Source organism: Chroicocephalus ridibundus, chromosome 8 (assembly GCF_963924245.1).
Source record: "Chroicocephalus ridibundus chromosome 8, bChrRid1.1, whole genome shotgun sequence".
NCBI lineage: Eukaryota > Metazoa > Chordata > Aves > Charadriiformes > Laridae > Chroicocephalus > Chroicocephalus ridibundus.
Window position 1 is genome coordinate 49309000 of NC_086291.1, and position 20241 is coordinate 49329240.

General features: G+C 45.2%; 1 long non-coding RNA gene across 1 annotated transcript in view; it reads left to right on the forward strand.

Annotated features, from left to right (window-relative positions):
* The window catches only part of LOC134519901 (uncharacterized), a 109461-nt gene that overhangs the window by 16404 nt on the left and 72816 nt on the right, over window positions 1-20241 (forward strand). The window contains exons 2-3 of the long non-coding RNA XR_010072326.1: window positions 10218-10348; window positions 15449-15596. This is a non-coding gene — a long non-coding RNA (uncharacterized LOC134519901). The remainder of the gene's footprint in view (window positions 1-10217; window positions 10349-15448; window positions 15597-20241) is intronic.

Genomic DNA, 20241 nt, shown 5'->3' on the forward strand with positions numbered 1-20241 from the left:
GCACACAACAAGCCTGGAAAATCACGTGGAAGTACTTGTGACATCCACATTAATACCAGATGAACTAATCAGGATTAATGTTAGTGGGAGTAATACCAGTGGATATCACAATGATTAGACTATTATAATAATGAGTTTTCCAGGGAGGATGATGACAGGTGATTTATATACTATACAGGTATTTCTTCTGTGTATCCACATGATAAGCAGCTCTGGCACTTTGCTGCAAGAAGTTGGGACTTTTCTTTATTCCTGCAGTTGCCCAGAATGTGGCTCCCTTCTAACTAGGTAGTTGGTCAAAAAGATCCTGGACAGGAAGGGAGGGACGGCTGGGTAGAGGAAAAGGGCGCTGGCATTTCATTCCTTAACTGCTTGCATAGAGCTGTTCTGAACCTAGGCCTGAGATGTTTTCTGGTCTCACTGGGAATAATGAGGAGAACTTCGTCTGGAGATGTGCTGCAGGGACAGTTTTACAAGCACCAAAGTACTCATAGCCAGTAAGGTGATGAAGGTGTGACTGCTGTTTTATCACCAAACTCTACCTTTCTGCTATACAGGGATCGGCTGTTTTCTGGTCTGGTATTCAGAAGAAATACATGCATTGGAATATAAACTTCAGTGGTAATGACAGTTTCACATGGTGTACATGTGTACAGTGTTTGGCCACAGAAGGCCACGATCTAACTGCTAGGAGTCACTGTCATGTGTAATAGCGATGGTGCAGAAAAAATGAGGAAACTAAGGTAGTAAGAAACAGTAGTTGCCATTTTCCCATGCACGGCATTTCATCCTTCACCATTTTTTCTGTGTCTTTGCTGAGCACTGACTGTAATTGTTGCCATCTAGGATGTAGTAATTTCTCCATAGACTTTCCACCATCTCTGTAGGCTGGCAAGAGATAAGGAATTACGGTATTCCTGTGCAAAGCCTCTTCTGCCAATGTGTCATCAAATTGTTCGGAAGAAAATTCCTCTTCTCTGGCACTGAAATCAGAGGACAGGGAAGCTATTTGTAGCTTGTTGAGGATGCAGAAATGATGCAGCGTTGGAAGGTCTCATGGTAGGTATTGAAGCTCTTTTATTGATTTGTTGACAGAGTGACCAGGGCAGCAACAGCTGAAATTCTTTTTTCTCCTCTCTCCTCTCGAGTTGAGGGATACCTGGATCCTTTCCAGAGTTCCACTTTGGACTTTAGAAGCTATGTGGGTACCTGCGTCCCATCTGCAGCCTCTTTGGTTAAATACACAACTTTCTACCTTTGATGCCCACCTTGGGGAAGGTAACACAATATCATCGTTATTCTCAGTTTTATAATAACTTTTAAAAATTAAGTCAAATGTTTGGTGATAATAATAATAATGATTTTCCATATAAGCCTGAAAAAATAAAAATAAGTTCAGAGCATTTTCAACATTGAATTTTCATTATGGGTATTTCAGCTGCTTCCCTCTCAGCAAGGATTGTTCATTTGTTCCCACTGCTGTGTGCTTTGCACAGTGAGACCTGAGCAGCTAATAAGTGGGAGAGTGCCACAGATGCTGAGCAAGCCTTGTTGGTTCTGATTCCTGCAGCAGGTTAAGGTTGAACAGTCAGTTAAAAAGCCAAGGCTGACACTGCTGCCTAAAAATTAAGTGTCATGTGTTTCAACTGCACTTGTTTTGGGGTAGAATGAGATACAAGGCAGCATCTTTCAGGTGATAAAGTCCTGTCTGTCCTTTTATTTTCACATTGAGAAATTACTTTGGGGTAACTTTACAGATGAAACCAGCCAAAAAATTCCTGGGATTTTTCCATCATTTTTGTAATTCCTAAGCAGGGACAGCTCTGTCTGCCACAGGAAAAAGCTCCATGCTCTGCAGCAGGTTAATAGGCTCTTTTTTTTCTTTGGAAATGCTCCAATTCCTTTCCTGTCACCATAATCCTCAACCCTCAAGTGACAATGTGTGTTTATTAGAGGTCTGTCCAGAAGAGATGCTGTGTTCAGATTGTAATCTGGCAGAGAGGTAGTGTCCTGAGCCAGAGCTGCTTGCCCACCCACACCTCCACCTGGGACCTGATGATACACGCAGGAGGCCTGAGCGTGAGGGGATGGGGCCGGTGTGACCTTGTGCTGGTTGTGCTTTTTATTTCAGTGAATTCGAAGCAATCTCCATGAAGTGTTGGTTTGGAAGCGTTAGTTTGAAAATATGTGTAACCTTGGGCATATACACCTAGGGTTAATGTGTTATCAGTGTTACACCAGAGAACTTTATTACATGCTGTTTAGATGTACAAATACAGTTTTATGAAAAGTGCCTCCCATCAGTACTTGTGTTTTATTTTAAAGAACCCAAATCATGAAGGGCAGCTGGTAATCTACGTTAAAGCAAGACTGTGCTGTGCTATGTTGCTACTTGAATGCTTAAGTACCCCAGAGGTCCTTTTGCAGATTTGCTCAGGTGACATGTCATCTTTCCATGCAGCTCTGAGGGTCTCTTGGCCAGGTCCAGAATGGGAAGGAACGCAGGCCAGACTTGATTACTAATTACCTGCATTCTGAGCTTAGTCTATTTGATGCTTGAATTCATCTATTTTTAAAACTGTGATTAGACTTTGCAGGTATCTCACTGATATGCAAGTGTCGGGCTGGGAAGTAGCCTTATAGCCAAGGAGAACTTCTGTGAGGTGGTGGTTCCCAGCAGAAGCACGCCTGCTGTGACCACAGGGTGTTCTGAATAGGCAACGCTTGGTCTGAGGTACATGGAATTGCCTAGGTTGGAAGGGACCTTTCAGATCATCAAGTCCAACCATCAACCTAACTCTGACAAAAGCCATCACTAAACCATATCTCTAAGCATATGTCTACACGTCTTTTAAATACCTCCAGGGATGATGCCTCAACCACTTCCCTGGGCAGCCTGTTCCAATGCTTAATAACCCTTTCACTGTAAAAATTTTTCCTAATATCCAATCTAAACCTGCCCTGGTGCAACTTGAGGCCATTTCCTCTTGACAGTTGTGACACTCTTGGGGCTTGATATTGCTCTTTCAGAGAGATTCTGTCTTTGCTTAACCTCCTTCCTAGTGCGTTCTGATTTGTATTGCTGTATTGCAGAATAAAATGCCTGATTCAGTTCTAGATTAACTTGGTCTCTCCTTCACAATGTAGATATACTAAGGATCCCTGAAGGGGAAATCAAATGGAATGCCCTGGTAGCTGGTAAAGACATCTGGGAAAATTTTGTGCCATCCTGCTGAAGCATGTTAGGACTCTTGTCACCAGCTAAAGATCAAGATGCTGCATTCAACTAATTTGGTTTGGAATTAAACTAGGAATATACAAACTCTGCCAAGGCCTTTCCATGGTGCTGGGCTAGCTCCATAGGGAGTGACACCACAGTGGAGTGGTGCTAGTATGATTTGCACCAGTTGTGAATCTAGTTCCCTGCACTCACTTTTTTTTTGTGCTCTGCACAATGGTAAGATGAGCAGTTGAGCTTTTGCTAGGGAGTATGTCAGCTTTGCTAATTTTGCTCAGTCTTGGATTAAGAGAGCAGCAGTACTGCCTAGAAGCTGGAACTGGAGACTTCAATAATTTTGCCACCAGAACCCCATTAACAAGAAAGTGATCTGTAAAGCAAGCTCTTGTCATGTCTCTCTTTTGTGCTGTCGGTTTGTCAGGCTTGGACATTAGACAGTGTTCATAGAGGAGTAAGTTACACTTGTCTCTCCCTGGTTTGTGCCCCTGGGATGAAATGACAATCCAGTACAGCTGTACTAACTGTGACACTGACAGTCTTTCTTGTTTACTAGAGAAAAGGAAAGGAAGGGCATGTACACTGATCATCTTAAAAGCAGTCGAAAGGGGGTGATGGATACTGGGAGGGCCATGGTGTGCTCTGGCATCTCCAGGAGCTCTGCAGAGCTCTGCCTTTGGAGGCCAACAAAGGAATTTCTGCCTGCCAGGGAAGAGGTTTTCCTTGGTCAGGACCTGCATAGAGTTCTGTTTCCACTTCTCTGCATGGATTCACTTTTCTTACAGATAGTTGACTATATCCAATGTCTTTGGGAGCAATTTTTGTAGCCTGTTTGGATAGTGGGGCTCAGCTCCTGGATTACTGTCAGCTGCTTATGTCACCAGGGGCCCAGGAAGGAGAGGTTCTGCAGCCAGCACAGCAGGTCAGACCGCATGAGCAGGGCCAACACATGCACCTCCTAAGAGGCAGAGTTGTGCAGGCCACGACTCTGATCATAATGGCTGAGTAAGGCCGGGAGGCAACATGAGACAGGCCAGCCAGGGAACAGGGAACGTCTTTGCTATGTGTAATTGGCTTGTGGCTCCACAGAGCCCCTTCCCTAACTGCTGATGCGCTTGTCTGCCCTTGACTCCCGTTCCTTGCATCTGCCCTTGCTGGCCTTCTGCTTTTGTTCTCTTTTTCTGCTAATCGCTCTCTGTCTTCCGTCTCTCGATCCTGCAATGTAAAACACTGGCTCTACGTAATAAAATCAATGAAATTTTTACTCAGACATGACACGTCAGACCAACCAGTGGAGTCTGAGCAAGGCAAAGGCAGCCTATAATTAACACCTCTTATGGAAGTGCAGTCACTCCACAGAGGCACAAGGGCATGCCCTGTCCAGACAGGCTGGCCCCCTGGCACTTGGCTTGGCTTGCAGGAGCCAGTTTTGTTCGTTGCACATCTTCCTTTGTAAGGAGGTGCGGGGTAACAACTTCAGCTTGGTGTCAGCTGTCTGTTTTAAGCCAGACGACGCCGCAGGCTGCTTCCACCTGTCCTCAGGAAGAGGCTGAGTTTAGCAGTGTAAGCCATCCGCTTTTGAGAATCAAACTAGTCTTGTCCTATATGCTCCAAGCAGACTCTTTCCAGTGCTTTCAGACCCATGTGACTTTTTAGGCTGAAGACCTTGGTCTATTTTCTGTCTGTTGTTATTTTCTAATAAGCTTTTCTGTAGATACACCATTATGCTAAGATAATTAAAGCAAATATTAGTTCTTGATACAAAAATGAGTCTTTGCACACAAAAATTATTCTGATAAAGAAGCTTTGAGAATTTATTAACCCTGTGCAATCAAAACATAACTTTTTTCCAACTAGTTAGATGTTCAGAGTTGTTAAATTTGACTTTCCAGAAATGGTTGCCAGTAGCATAATTGAACGGTTAACTAAATATATTAATGCAGCTTGCTACCTATAAAGTACGTGTTAGCAAGTTGAATGTCTTAATACAGGCCCACACATTTGCACATTTTCAGCTTTGTAACATTACCTAGACTGCTGGAGTGTGGAGCCCAGGGCTAAACCTCCGAGCGCTCTTAGAACAAACCGAGGAATCACACCTGTTTTGTGGGAATTGATGGGGCAAGTTGTGTTTTTTAACATAGGAAATAAAGCACCAGATGATTTCAGCTGTGCAGGTTCCAATCACTTTGTAATCCATGTTGGAGAACTGTTGGTTGGTTTAAAAGATGAACCCACCCATGGGCCAAACTCATGTTTGGTGTAAGTACCACATGCTCCCAAGCGCAGAGTTGGCTGAAGTTGTGCCTGGCCATGGCCGTGATGCGGAGCCATGATTTCTTTGCATCAGAAGTAATTAGGCAGCAAGTTGCATGGCTGCCTCGCACGTGTTCCCCCAGCAGGGACTCACCTTCCCCAGTCTGGGGTAGTGCCATGTGAGCCGTGATGTTTTCCTGCAGCTTGTTAAATGTGTTTGCTTTACATCGCATTTCCTCTGCAAGAACAGAAGAGCTCTAGATATATTCTAATGATAAACATATGTTCAGGCTACTGCAGAAAATAAGACCACAGGAACTGTGCACATTGTTAGTTTGCCTGATCTTGTAATTCAGCTGAAACTTGAAAAAGTTATGGGGCTGGATCTGTCGTAATCCAGTGGCTGCTTCTTTCTCTCCACTGATCGCCAGGTCATCACAGGTTGCTGCCATTGACCATTTTGGCTTTTGTTGTTGCAAAGATGGTCCCCAAAAAGCTGAAGAAGTAGCCAGAGAGTACAAAGAGTTTCCAGGAGAATAGAAGTGAACTTTGATGAAATTCATGAGGAACCTTGGCTCCACTGCAGCGTATCAAAGCCAGGTCAAGGCATGTTTTAAACTTTACAAACATGACGTTTCCTCCTCCAAGGCTAAAACTACATCCCAAATTTATGGATGAGTAGCAAACTTTTTCACTTTCTCCCCATTCCCATGTTCCTGTGCATCTGTGCAAGACAGGGGGTTCTGGTTAAATATCAATGTGTGAAAGCGACTAGACCAGGAGAGGTGCTGTTTTACTCCCAGTGCTTTGCAGCCCTCATGAAAAATACCTGCGACAACGCCCCAATTAACAATCTGTCCAGCCCCAGGTTTCATGACAGGGCAGTGGAGAGCTCTGGGGAACTTCCAGCTGTTCTGCTTAGCCAGGTCTGAAAACCATGGTTTGAATGAACACCAGGCTCCTGAATGCCAGTGACACACTGCACAGATAAAATTACTCAGAGCCCTAGGTGCAGGAGTTGCCTGAAACATGCCATATGCCTGAGTTCAGGGTCAAGCATCAAGAGCAGATTGTCAGAATGTGGTATCCGGAGACCCCAGGGCTCAATTTCCTAGAGCTGTTCTCCGTGCACAGAGACCAGAGCACACGTTGCATCACCTTCCTGCGCTCTGAGCCCTTGCATTCATCATCGTCAGTGGAGGTTATAGGATGTCATCTTACACTGTTTCAGAGGTTTACTCTTTACCAACAGGAAATTTCCAGCCTTGGTGTGGACTGGTTGCCTCCCTCTTCTGTTAGCTGTAGACTTACAAAAAGATGTTCATATTTTAAATATGGTGCAATGACATCAATAGTAATAATTATTGCATGCATCAAAGCTTTGGAGATTAGCCACGGATCATGCATCTAAATGGCAAATGGTTATAATAGCTCCATACGTGAAACATCAAAGTCTGAGGAACGTTGCTCTGTTATAAAAAATACATCAGAAAGAATGATCATTCCACTCCAAGCAAAGTGCAGAACTGTAGACGTGCATGGAACAAATGCAACACATTTCATACTCATTTGGGTGTTTCAAGTATGGGAAAAATTGATTCCACAGCACCAATTACCAATCCACATCAAGTGAAGACTGTATTGAAATTATGAGATTTCACACAATATTAGGCTTAAGTTGACTCCTCCTTGCGAAAATGTATTTATAATTAGGGCCTAGAAAAGCACGAAGCAGTATTTGGGGTTTTAAATTTTTATATGCTCCCTGGCAGAGAGAGAAGTGGCTGAGATTGCATAAAATTCTTAAAACCATGATGTTTCAAGTATCCTTTTGCTGGATTGAAATGGCTTTCTCGTAGATTAAAAGAACTGCACTGTTGTTTTCTTTGTTAGGAGGAAAGTATTCCGAACTGAGAAAAGCACAGCCTCTCTCTGTTGAGCCTGGGGACAGCTGCTGGAATAAGAAAATGCAAAACAGTCACTAGAACAACAGAACCTCTGAACTCAGCAACTGAAATTCTCAATTACAGACGTGCTGCTGTTTCTCCTCCCTCATCACAGCTGTTTAGCTTGATCACTCCCCCAGCCCCAGTGGGACGAACAGTGTGAAGGATGCAGTGCCGTGCATGCTCTGACAGCCAAATCAAAGGCCCAGCCAAGTCTGTGCCTCAGCTAAGAGTCTGGAGGAAATCAGAGACCCTCATTAAAGTTTCAGAAAAACCTAACTGGTATGAGGACGGCATTCAAAAATGTATTTTGGGAAAACAAATATTGTTTTAACTCTATTAATAATTGAGGCGTTGCCAGCAGAGATCTTCATAGCATTAAGGGAATTGAAAATTAAAGGCACAAAGACACTACTTTAAGAAAACATCTTGATAAATAATTAATATAGCATAGGCCTACTGGAATCTGAAGAGTGTAGATTTTAGCTTGTCTTGTCAAACCTATGCTTTCTAATACCACAGTTTCTTCCAGAATGAGAGCATGGTCATTTTCATTTTACATTGACAAATGCTCTTCTTGTTTATGTTGCTCAGCTGGAATAATTTACTGGCTTCTGTGTCAGTTGCTTGTGCTGAGCCCATAGGATCCTAAGTAGCACATACCCAAAGATCATAGCTTTCTTAAATCAAGAGGGAAAAAAGATTGATGATTATTTAGAAAACAGAAGAGAACTTGTCTGTTTCAGGGAAAGTACTGTTTGTCAGGGCCAAACTGGATCAGAAGAAGAAACCTTAGCAAGGACTGTTTAGCAATATGATGTACAAATGGCTGGGAGCGGTGTCTTAGGATGTGTAACACCCAGGAGCAGCTACTGCTTTAGTCTGTGTGTCTCTAGAGAGATGCATTTTCAATGGTGAGGCCAACCCTGGGGACTACACTGAATAATTCAGTGGCTGGAACTTCCCCTGTGCATTCTATCTGATGGGGATCTTACGGACAATAAATAGAGCAACCCAGCATTCCACAGGATACAAGCCCATCGGTATGACTAAAAAAGGCTGGACACAGAATGTGCTAAAGGAAGTAAATACGGAACTTCTGCATTTCCCTCCAAAGCAGCTCTCCACCACCGCTGTGAGCAGAGCCTGGGAGAAACAGCGTTCAGAGACATGGCTGAAGAGTTCGGCTGATGCACAGCTCCTGACACGGAGAGACACCGTAGTTTCAAAACAGAATACAGAGCACTGTGTTAACTAATAGACCTTCTGCCATCCCTGAAACCCTGTGTGTTGCTGAAGGGTGTACGAGCTCTTTAAAGTCCCAATTTATTCCAGTCCACTCCTATCTTTTAGGTTGTTATAATGAAGCAGCTAGTAAGTCAGGCATAATTGCTGGCAGGCATTCTAATTTAAGAACTGCACAAGAGCATCCACAGAACTATGTTTATCATTTCATTCCTTTAAATAAAGCAAAAGTGAATGCTACTTCTTCATTACAAATGTCTCAGTGCTTTACATGCAAAAGGTTTGTTGAGATTGATGGAGTTCATAAACACCCCTTTATTTACTACAGCAAAGTTAATAATTAAGCAGAAGAGAGAATATCCATGAATGCTGTCATAAAAATAATTCTTGCCCTAGTTCCTAGCAAAAAGCCCATGTAAATTAGCGATTGAGAACGTAAGGACGATCCACTAGAATTATAAAGGGGAGTTCATTTTTTCCATTCTGGGTAATGTAAATGCAGTGGTCAGACATTGCCTCAATATATTGGTGAGTGGAAAATTATCCAAACTGCAGCTGAGTGTGTTCTGTCCCAGGTAGATGGCCCTTTCACCATCCCCAGTACAGGGCCTCATTCATTGCATCCACCCTGTGCGGAGCAAGAGCTCACCGTTCCCGCTTGCTGCTGGGACCCGTGCTTGCTGTGAGCACAGGCAGCAAAGTCAGGCCCTTGTTGGAACTGGAATGTGAAGAGTGTGGGCTGGCACCCACTGGGAAGGTCAGGCCAGAAAAAAGGTTGTGGAAAATTACCTCTTGCCCACAGTCCAAAGAAGTGGATTCCCTTGTAGAAGAATGCTTTGGTTTCAGTGCCACGAGACTGCACCTTCCCATAGCCATTCCCACGCCGCAGCCGTTCTCATCCCACTGTGGCAGCTGCAGCTCTTCTTCACTTCTTTGGTGTGTCCTTGCCTATGGCTCTTGGTACCTCTGCTTCCACTCCTGCCCTGCTCCGTACCCTCTGTCCTGTGTTCCTCCACCTCTCCCTGCTCCTGCCTGCTCCACCTCCCAGCTTTGCTTCTGCCGCGTCCCTCCCTCTTGCTGCTTTGCTTTCCTGGTGCAGAGGCCTTCTCTCCATCCTGCTGCTTCCATGCCTGCCAGACAGCCCTATTGTTATTTAAAGATGCTGACTCTGGGAGCCTCATCCCTGTCAAGCAAAGCTGAGAGTCTGTCTGATTTAACAAAGCAGGGAAACAAGCCAGTGAGACTTATCTCGATCTGAAGCATATTCTAGGAGTGATTAGCTGCCTAAACTTACACTGTAATTATCTGTGCTGAGTGGCTTCTGCACATCATTGCCGTTTTTCTGAGTGTTTTTATTTAAGTTGATAATGGAAAATGAATAAAGCCTTAGTTCCACTCTGATTTTGACACTTGTGCCAGAAAATATCTGAAGATTAACATTTTTGTGTTCACAATAGTTAGATTAATATTTAATTTGCTGGCATCCAGCAAGCTGATTAGTTTTCCTCTGATATGGCTCAACTTTGTAATTACAGGAACTGGCTGCTCCTGGTTCGTGCGTGGGGTAAGAGGCTCAGAGACGTCCTGACATCACCATGACCACGATTTCACCAGACTGACGCACTGTGAGGTTGTTACCGTCTGAAATCTCTACTCCTGGAAAGAGGTACAGACTGGGACCTACTCCTTATCTTCTTAGAACAGGGAAAATCTGTCCATGATTGCATTTAAAGTGAAGGGAAAGACAGTGTAAACGAGATGCAGCCATGTCAAGTCTCAAGGAACGTGTGAAATTTGCCTGGTGCTGCAAGCCAAGCCTTCTTTGGTGACACAGCCCATCTGGTGCTGCCGCTGTAGGGGAGACCCCACAGCACTACAGTTTGTCTTAACACTGGGGATGGGCAGAGCTAACCAAGACACAGCAGGAGATCCCCGCCTTGACGGTGATCCGCTGCTGAGTCTGGGGGATGCTGCAGGCAGGTGCTGACAGTGACAAGCCATTGAATGACCTCTAGCACCAACATGGAGAAAGCTCAGCGTGGCTTGGAGGGCTGGCTAGCTCAGGGTCTCTCTTTGGCCACAGCCATTAGGAGATGGAGACAGGACTGCCCGATAGCAGACAGGACATGGATTACATGATTAGTTGCCTGTGGTCCTTGAAGATCCTGCTCATGGTCTGTCTGGAGTGGTGGTTATACCTGACCATTGCACTGAACTACCAGGTGGGGCTGCGCTCCAGGAGTGTCTCTGAATCCTATTGAAACCTGTGAATACATCTGGGCTCCACAGTGTTCGGGGCAAAGAGCCAACATTCAGTTCTGGGGTCATACAGCCCTTCCTCTTTCAGCCTGATATCAAATAATTTCACTGGCACCTCGTGATTCCTGCATTGTGAAACCAGGGGCTAGTGCACATTCTGTGTGCTCTGGTGATCCCTCCTGCTAGGGACAGTCCCACCTTCCTGACTGCATTTGTAGGCGAGTCGACTGCCAGAGTTTTGGTGGGCGCTCCGGAGGCAGGCAGAGGGCTCTGCCTGCTTTGGGGATGCAGAGGCAACAGGCAAACTCGCATCCTTTGCCAGTGCATCCTTCACAAACGGGACTATGACCTGCGACTCAGTCGTCCAAGCGATCAAGCCTTCCTTATTTGCTTAGAGAGCAACTATGGCTCAGAATCAAATTCAGCCTTTAGAATTAACCCATCTGTACTGTCCGTTAAGTCTGGATTCCCCTGACCAGTCATGCAAAGTAACATGTCGCCTTAGTGCCGTATTCATCTTGCACTGTCAGTTTTACCCAACTCCTAAGCACTCAGTAATAGCAAGACTGTCAGGGTGTTAGTTATTCATTAGTTTTCACTCACTTGAAGAATATATCGTTGTCATAATATGGCACATTGCACTGGGAACAAACTCCCCATGCAGACAGGGATTAGGGCCATTTTTCAAATGCTGCTGACTGTTAATTTGTACGTTGTTTGAAGGGAAAAGGTCTTGTTAGAACTCCATTTTGAACGTTACTTTGACAGAGCACAGTGGGCAGTTTTCACATCCTTTCTGATAGCTAGGGGACAAATGCGTGCTGGTGACAGGGCTGCAGAGCACTAACCCCCATGACAGTATGTGCCCAGTGCCAGTTCTTGCTCGTGCACCCAAAGCTGATCAGGAGAACCTCATCAAAATCCACTTGTTCAGCAGCTGACTGTACAACAGCTGCTGGCTACTCAGCCTCCATCCCTCATCACTGTCCTCCAGAACTGTCTGCCAAAACTTTATCAATGAAAAGTTCAGATATTTTGTTTAGCTGCAGGACAATCCTGGCTGGGTGAGAAAAGCAGCAGGTTAAGGCCACAATGAACTGAGTAACAGTAGTAGCTGGTCCATGGGCAGCTGGTCTGCTCAGGAGAGGGACCGGAGATAAGAGAGTTAAGTCTGGTAAAACTGGGAAGGAAAAGTTGATCTTATATGGAAAATGTAAAGATAGCCACAAGTCTTCAGGCTGGTGTGGAGGGAATATAGCTGTGGTGAGAAGGGGAGACCATTTCACGTCAGATATAAGGTTTCTGTTGTGTCCCCACAGAGGAGTGCTGGGTCAAGGACCTGGTGCAGTAATATTCTTGTTGAGATGCATTGCACGTCAATTCCGCGTGTGCAAGGGGTGAAGCGGGCGGTGTGCCATGCCTGCCCAGAGCTGGCTTCTTGCGGAGCTCAGGGAAAGCAGGTAGGCAACACCCTCAGGTCTGTCACCTCGGGTCTCCTCAGGCCAGAGGACTGTTGGGTTCAAGGGCAGCTTAATAATGGAAAGGAGAATTGATTAACATTTAGAACCGCTACATTATTGAACAACTAGAGCAGACCTTCTTTTTATTGAAGCTGGATAGTCTGGGGAGAAGGGAAGGAGTACGGCTGTATGTCTGAGCCAGGGCACTTGCTATTCGCAGCTCCTCCGAGTTACTTTTCATCCTCTGAACGGCTGCACCCGGAGAGCTCTGGGAAGGAGGGATGGCAAATGCTGCAGAGCTCACAGTTCAGCCACCAGCTCCCACAAGCTGAGTGTCTGTCCTGTTTGCTTCTAGACCGAAGCAGCAAGTGGAACAGCCGCGGCTGATGGGTTGTTCTGAGCTGCGACATGTCTCTGGACTGCCTTCACAAAAAGCAGGAAAATAAAAAAGGAAAATTAATCTCTCAAGGGCAAACAAATCAAACCAGCAACCTCTGCTACAGCTCGTAGCCTGCTTAAACACAAGTCTGGACTAGAACGTTTGTTGCAGCCATTTAGTGACCCATGCTCTTCCCAGATTCATCTTCTGAACTGGAAAAAGCAATTTGTTTGCCCATGTGCCCTGAAGTACTGATATTTGTTAAATCCACATGCTTCGAAAGCCCTAGAATTGAACTACTGGATATGTACAGAGAAAAGCAAATAAAGCCAGCTGTGATATGTCCATTTCATCTAGATAATGTTCTGATAAGGCCTGATTTATTACCTTTATGTCTTAAGGCCAGGCAAGCCTCATGGGGTCTCACCTTTGTCCCAGTCATAAAGTACAATGAGGCAGAAGGAGGAGGATTTGAGAAAGGAGAGCTAGAAATCCTGTTTGCCTGTTGAGGTGTCCGTGTGCTTCCTTTCCAAGCTTTCGAGTTCACACAGTGCTGTCTAGTTCATTAGTTCACTGGCGTATCGTCTGTCCCTCTCTGTCTTGGTGCCACACTCACGCACACTGCCGTCAGCACGTGGCTCTGGGGTGCCAGCATCTCCAGGACATGATGCCTATGGCTGCCCAGGGTGGTTGTAGCACTCCCCCTTCTGTGCTGTTCTCCTTTGCGGAATCTGACTTTCCTTCTTTGAAAAATTGTTACGGTAAGAAAGCCCAGGCTGAAACCAAGTTATCAATGACAAGAACAGTATGAATATCACCTGTGAACTGGGGTTAAATAATAAGGCAAGACAAACACAAGGCACACAGAGGGTAATTAAAACCACAATACCTAGGGATATCTCTACATGAAGACAATAATCATCTTCACACTGAAATTGCAAAATAATGCATCTGAAAGTCTTAATTCTGCCCAAATGAGCAGTATCTAAAGAACTCGACAGTGTCTGCTGGCTTTGGAGATTCTGATGGGGTGAGCAGAGCAACTTGGGTCTCCCTGTCCCATCTTTGGGACCACAGGTGGGAAGGAGGTGCTCCATTTCTGTATTTGGCTTCCCTGCTGGCCTACAGCTCCCTGCCTTGGGTCCTGAGCTCTCGGCGCAGGGGGGAAGGGAGCAGGCGGACACAGGATTTCCCCAGTGAAGTGCCTGCTCTTTCAGCCAGCTGCTGCTGCTGCCATTTTGTCATATTATTCTTTCATGTTTTGAAGTAGGGGAAAAAACTGGAACAGATGAGAATTAAAATCTTTGTAGTGTCCAGCACCTTTCGCGGGGAACTTGGAGGAAAATCACAGAAATCTTCCAGGAGATTGGTTCATTTTTAATGATACAGGATTATAGTTTGTCTGTTTAATTCAACCTGAGTGACATAATATCTTTCATTTGGACTTATTACTAGCAGAGCAGTTAGTCAGTTGGAAGCAGACCTAGGGCAGGGCATTTTGTCATTATTTTAAATTTTCTCTATCTGACAAAATTGAAGGCCTTGAAAAGACTAGAGCCATTGTAAAGGATAGAGCATCAGAGAATAGGTCACACAGTGTATTAAAGAATGAAAATTGATTCATTCTTTCCTCTGTTGAATAAGCAGCTGTACTTTGGTCCCTGTGATCCATGAAATAAGCTGTCAGGGAAATAGGAAATGTGCCACATTTGAACTTCACTCATTGATTCCGTTCTGATCCGAGGTGCAGTATTAAAATGCATTACAGTGGGTGCAGAATCCACAGCAGTGACAGCAGCTAGGCCTGGCTTGCTAGTCAGTTGTCTGGGTTATTTGTTATTAAATTAATCAGTGCTTTTACAATGCTGAGACTCATTTACTTAGGTCATCTGGTCAGAGCCAGCTAACAGGAGGAATTTCACAAAAGCGACGTTTGTTAGTTTTAAATAAAATCAAAGGCACAGAGGAGGCTCAGGAGGAGTGGTTCTAACAAGATCTATTGGCCCTTTTATCTGGAGAAGCAATTTTCAGGCAATTCAGAGATTCTGACAGTAATCAATGTAAGAAGGGGTAGCAGAGAATTCTAGAATACGGGATGACTAGCGGGAGCACGTTAGGCCAATTAATGCCTGCAACTCTAATAGACTGCTTAGATGCAAAATTAGATGGAGGACTTTCCCATTGCATAAAAAACATACCCAGCTTCATTTTTTATATCAGAACACATCTTCTTGTTTTACATGCCTTTTCTCAAGTAAAAAATTAACCTTGTTGCGCTGTCCTTCAGCAGCATACAGAGGACTGCCTGCAACTATTATTTGCTACGGTAAGTCTGTTTTATCCATACTGAAGCGTCTTTTGCTTCTTTTGTGAGTTCTTACAGGTTTTATTAAATAAAACATCATTTTTGCTGCCTTTGCTTTATTTGCCTCAAAATTGTGATTCATAAAGATGGATTTTTGTAATTAAGGTAGAAATGAGAAATAACCCCCTATATATAATTTAAAATGTTGAAATTATAGACACTATCTAACTTCTGCTTTAAATCACAGGAACAAACTGTTCCCCATTAGCAGCCCTAATTAAATCCATTTTTCTATGAGTCTTTGGCAAATTCCATTTTAGTAAAGCTGTATTAAGCTCTCTTTTATTTCTTCTTCCTTTGCAGAATTCTCTGTTTGAGATGAATAATAGGTTGAATATGGTATGTGACAGCTCTGTAGACTCTGAAGATATAACATGAACAAATATATTGTTCTGGAAAGCTGGCGTAGGAACGCTACTGAGGATTTAGAAGGATCTCGACTACCAGACAGGTAGGAGCACTACCATTCTGGACTGGGGAATTAATATGTGGTGCAAGAATTGGCAAACATCGTGTAGCAGAGAGGCTGTGGAAAGGTGGAGGAGGCTTGGAGAAGGGGAAGAGAGGGAGAGTACTGAAGCAAGCAGCGTGCTGTTCCCCCTCTACACAGCACTCCTGAGTGCCGGTCTACCGCCCACTGTGCCCTGCTGGTGTTGTCCTAGGCCTTTTGTGAGGAATGAGCAGTTGCAGAGGAGTGGAGGGGAGAAAACTTTATGAAGATAGCCAGCTCTGCGTTTATTCAGTATGTGCAGTCATACACAGATGTTTTTTCTGCAAGGCTGTGCCAAGTTGCCTGTAGCATCTGTGTGAGTCTTTGTGCCAAACCCGTCTAACAGGGGCCATGCTCCTGCTGAACTCAGACCCGTTTCCACATGTAGATCAAAACCTGGCCTGGGTCCCTGGTCCTGTGCATAGACAGCTTTGTTAGGCTGATGTTCACTGACAACTTGACTGAGGAAGCAGTGCACAGACCAGAGAACCCACCTGAAATGGCCTCTCATTTTGCAGTCCTTGTGTGTGAAGATTAACTTACTCCCAATAACCTGCAACAGTCCCAGAGCAGTAGGCTTGCTCCTATCCTCAAGCGGCTCCATCATTCATTTACTGTAATGATTGGCTTCAGCCTTCGATTTCCTCTGTGGAGCATATTGGAAAGAGAGAGGCTGAGCTGTGAACATTAATAACAATGAATAATAACAGTACGAGTTCCACAAGCTTTAACAATCAAATGAATCAACAGTCAGGAGAGTTTCATTAATAAATACTTGCTGGGGTTAGGTGACAAGGGAGCTCGTGCCAGAGGTGTGTGTATCAGTTAAAGGCACTTATCCTGTGTGATCCACCTCTCACCCTTTTGCTTACCTGGTGGGTCCCATATTCTCCTCCATGGTCTGCTGTGGAGGGGGCAGGGGACAGAAGGAGCACTGAGCAGACAGCTTGGGCTGTGTTTTTCTGTTGGTATCTGTGTTGGGTTTATGTGGCAAGGTTTTGGGAGCTGGGGGGCTGTGAAGGTGGCTTCTACGAGAAGATGCCAGAAGCTGCCGCCATGTTGGACAGAGACAGTTCCAGCCAGTTTCATGACTGACCCACCACTGACCATAGCTGAGCCCATAAGTGACAGTAGTAGCACCTCTGTGATAACATATTTAAGAAGGGCAGCAGCTGGGAGAGAGGAGTAAGGATATGTGAGATGCAACTCTGCAGACACCAGGTTCAGTGAAGAGGGAGGGGCAGGAGATGCTCCACGTGCTGGAGCAGACATTCCCCTGCAGCCTGTGGTGAAGACCATGGTGAGGCAGACTGTCCCCCTGCAGCCCATGGAGGACCCCACGCCGGAGCAAGTGGATGTGCCTGAAGGAGGCTGTGACCCTGTGGAAAGCCCATGCAGGCTCCAGAAATTCCTGGTGGGTGCAGCAACTCCGTGTGTCACCCCTGGTTCACTGCCTTTGTCTTCGCATGGGAGCTTGTTACACTGCAAAGGCAGTGGTGCAGTCTGGGGTGACTTGTGCTCCCTGAAAACTCAGGTTTGAGTGGGTAAATAGAAGTTGGTATAATGTTCTGCAATTTTACTTTTGGAAATGGAGTAGCTTCTTTGTGACTCAGGGGTAAATATTCCCCTTCCAAAGCCGCGAAAGTGAAAGCTGAGAAAGAGCTCTTAGGTTACAGTATATTCCCCTCAGGACAGAGTTAGAAGTGCAGGGTAGGGCTGTCTCGATCATCTTTTGTGGCTTTCTCTTTGGGAGAGCAGAACCTGGGCTGGTTTATAACCTTTTATACAGAGCAATTCCTGTGCCAAGAGGAGCAGCCCTGGTCATTAGGCTTTTACTAAAGTAACAACAAAAGGAAACACAGCCTTTGTTCAGTCTGGTTTGAAATCCAGAACAGAGCAATTGTAATTCAGCTAAGGAGGGTTTGAGGGCCAACTACCAATGTGTTCATTCATTTCAGGAAGAGAGAATGACATCTTCTGTAATCATGATTAAAAGAGCTGTTAATGTCTCTTTCAGGTTTTCTTGCTATCAAAAGAAGCAAGAGATATGGTTTTGTTTCTTTGGAATTTGCAGCAAATATGTCATCTGCCTTTTTTGTCTGGGCTGTTTGAAGTCAATTTTGTGAGCTTCTATGTTTTAAATAACACAAACTATTTTCTACTAGAAGCCCTGCCCCAAGGCACATGATGTTGACAGAAAGGACAATTGGTTTAAAGAGAAATCACAGAGTTCAGGGGTGAACCAGAGCTCTCTACAGTTAAAAGGGGTAAAACTGGGACCTGTTGTGCTGAGGATCTGTGCAAGAGTTAGGCTTCCTGCGAGGAAAAGATGCCTCCCTTATAAAGACATGGGGTTTCACCTCAAAGACGGGGACCGTGAACCTCATTCCAGCGTGTCATCTCACCGTTCCCAGCTGCTTTTATGTATTCAACTGACTCTGCTCCAGTCTCTGAACCTTCTCCACCCTGCCATGCCTGGCGCGTAGGAGCTTTCATCAGGCTCCACATCACAGGCTAATTATACAGCACACGGCAGATGCTTGTGGTAAGCAGGCTTTAGCATGGCTTTTTTGGCCAGGGCAAGCATGTTACACTGCTGGGCTAGCAGACCCAGGCTACCTCTGGGTGAGCATGGAGAATATTTCACAGCCCTAGTAACAGACCTAAGCCCTTTACATTCCTGTGCCCATGATGAGTTGTGTGCACACCTGGCCCCTGCATGGCAGTAACGGAAGTGCTGCTGGCTCACGTGAATCTTCACAGTAAAGGAAAAGTGCCGATTGGCACTTGATTTCTGAAAGCTTGGTGCCTTCTTTTCCTGATCTAAAAGGAGTGTCTCTGTGCTTGTCTCCCGATATATCCTCTGTGATCAAAGATTTTGGAGTGCAGAGGTGCTATAAGGTCACAATGTGTGTGTGTCCAGAGAAAGCAGTGGTGGGGTTTCAGGCTCTGAATGGTTTTTAAGTCCCTTTTCTCTCCAATGGCATCTGTCAGTTTGGCCACCCAGCATCTGGGCAGGTCAGCACTGCTGAGCACAACCACTGTCACCCAGTGCAGTCCAAAGTTTTGACGTCTGAGGTTTGGTCACTCCTTTGGGATTCACTCAGGAATCTCTTTGTCAAGTGGATAGGGTGCTTGGCAGCCTCAGAGCTCTCCATCTTGTTCCTCTGTAGCCTTTGGGCTTCTTTGCCTTTCTGGGTTGCAGAGGTGCTGAAGAACAACTTGTAAAGTACCATGTGGAGGTTTGTCTTTGTGGAATTGCTATTCCTGAGATGCAGACAACACCCAGTGCTCACATTTTTGTCCTTGATCCATACATGGGTGTCCTTATTTCTTGAGGACCACTGAATTGCTTGAGGACCACCCTTTGAATTGCTCCTTTACATCAAATCCACCTGACAGTCAATATCCAAACTTCTCATACAGATGAAAATGCTTCTCCTTCCATGATAAAGCGCTGGCCATTGCTGTTTGAGTGCCATGCTGGCATATGCTCTCAGCATGTGTGAGGGCACTGCATCTACAGCACTGGCAGCTTGGGGCTGTGTTGCCTTAACACTGCAGCTGCTCTGACCTCACAAGCTGGACAGCTGGGCACACTTACCCTGGGGAGATGTGTGATCAGAAACCCCGCGAGGGCTCCTTGTGTGTGCATTGCAGCAGCAGAAGCTCCAGGCTCTGGATGGAGCCGATTTGCAAAATGCTGCCCAGTCACAGCTGTTAGGGCTTCTTGGTCCAGTTCCTAGACGGCTCAGGCTGTGAGGTGTGGTGTCCGGGCTGGGTGCCGAGACAGTGCTTTACATTCTGTCTGAAGCTCTGCTGTGGTTTTGATGGATGGGATATGCCTTCTCAGTGCCTCCCTAAGCTCCTGGCTGCATACAGTTGCTTCTTCCTGCTTCAGATGGGGGTAAAGTGATCCCACACCAACAGTAATGCTGTAAGGCCATCAGACTTGCAGAAAATATTATATAAATTAAATTATCATAATGATTTAATAAAGATGCTGTTAACAATTATGAACTCAGCCAGAAATATAGCCTGTTCAGTCTGTTCTGAGAGTGGGATTTGCATTTGCCTCTTCCCTGGCTGTGACGAGCTATCAGCATTATCATTGTTTTTTCAGCAGAAGGCCCTGCAGTGTGCCATGCTGGACATTTCTAAGGACTCAGTAGATGTGTCAAAGCCATGCTGCTCTGGCACAGCACTGTCTGTGTTCCTGACGTGTCTGTGTGCTTTATTGCTTGATTGGGTTGGTAGGTCTGTTATGTCTTGCTCTGGCAGTCTGTTGGATTTCACTCTTTACCTACGGTCTATTTCCTGATGCTCTCAAGATCAGCGTAAGGAGATCTTCACTCTTTTTCCCAGGCCATATTTGGAATCTTGACAGATGCGGTCCCTGTATGTCGGTAATGCAACGGGAGATCACTGGGGAAGGCCAAAGCTGTTACCGGCTTGCAAGAACATAAAGTCATGAAGCAGCCCTGGAATGTGTAATATCAGTTAAAAGTGACCAATGCAGATATGAATGAATTATTAAATCTATTAGCATGGGGCTGCCATAATGAAGTGTCAAATTCTTCACAAACACAATTCCTATTAAAAAGAC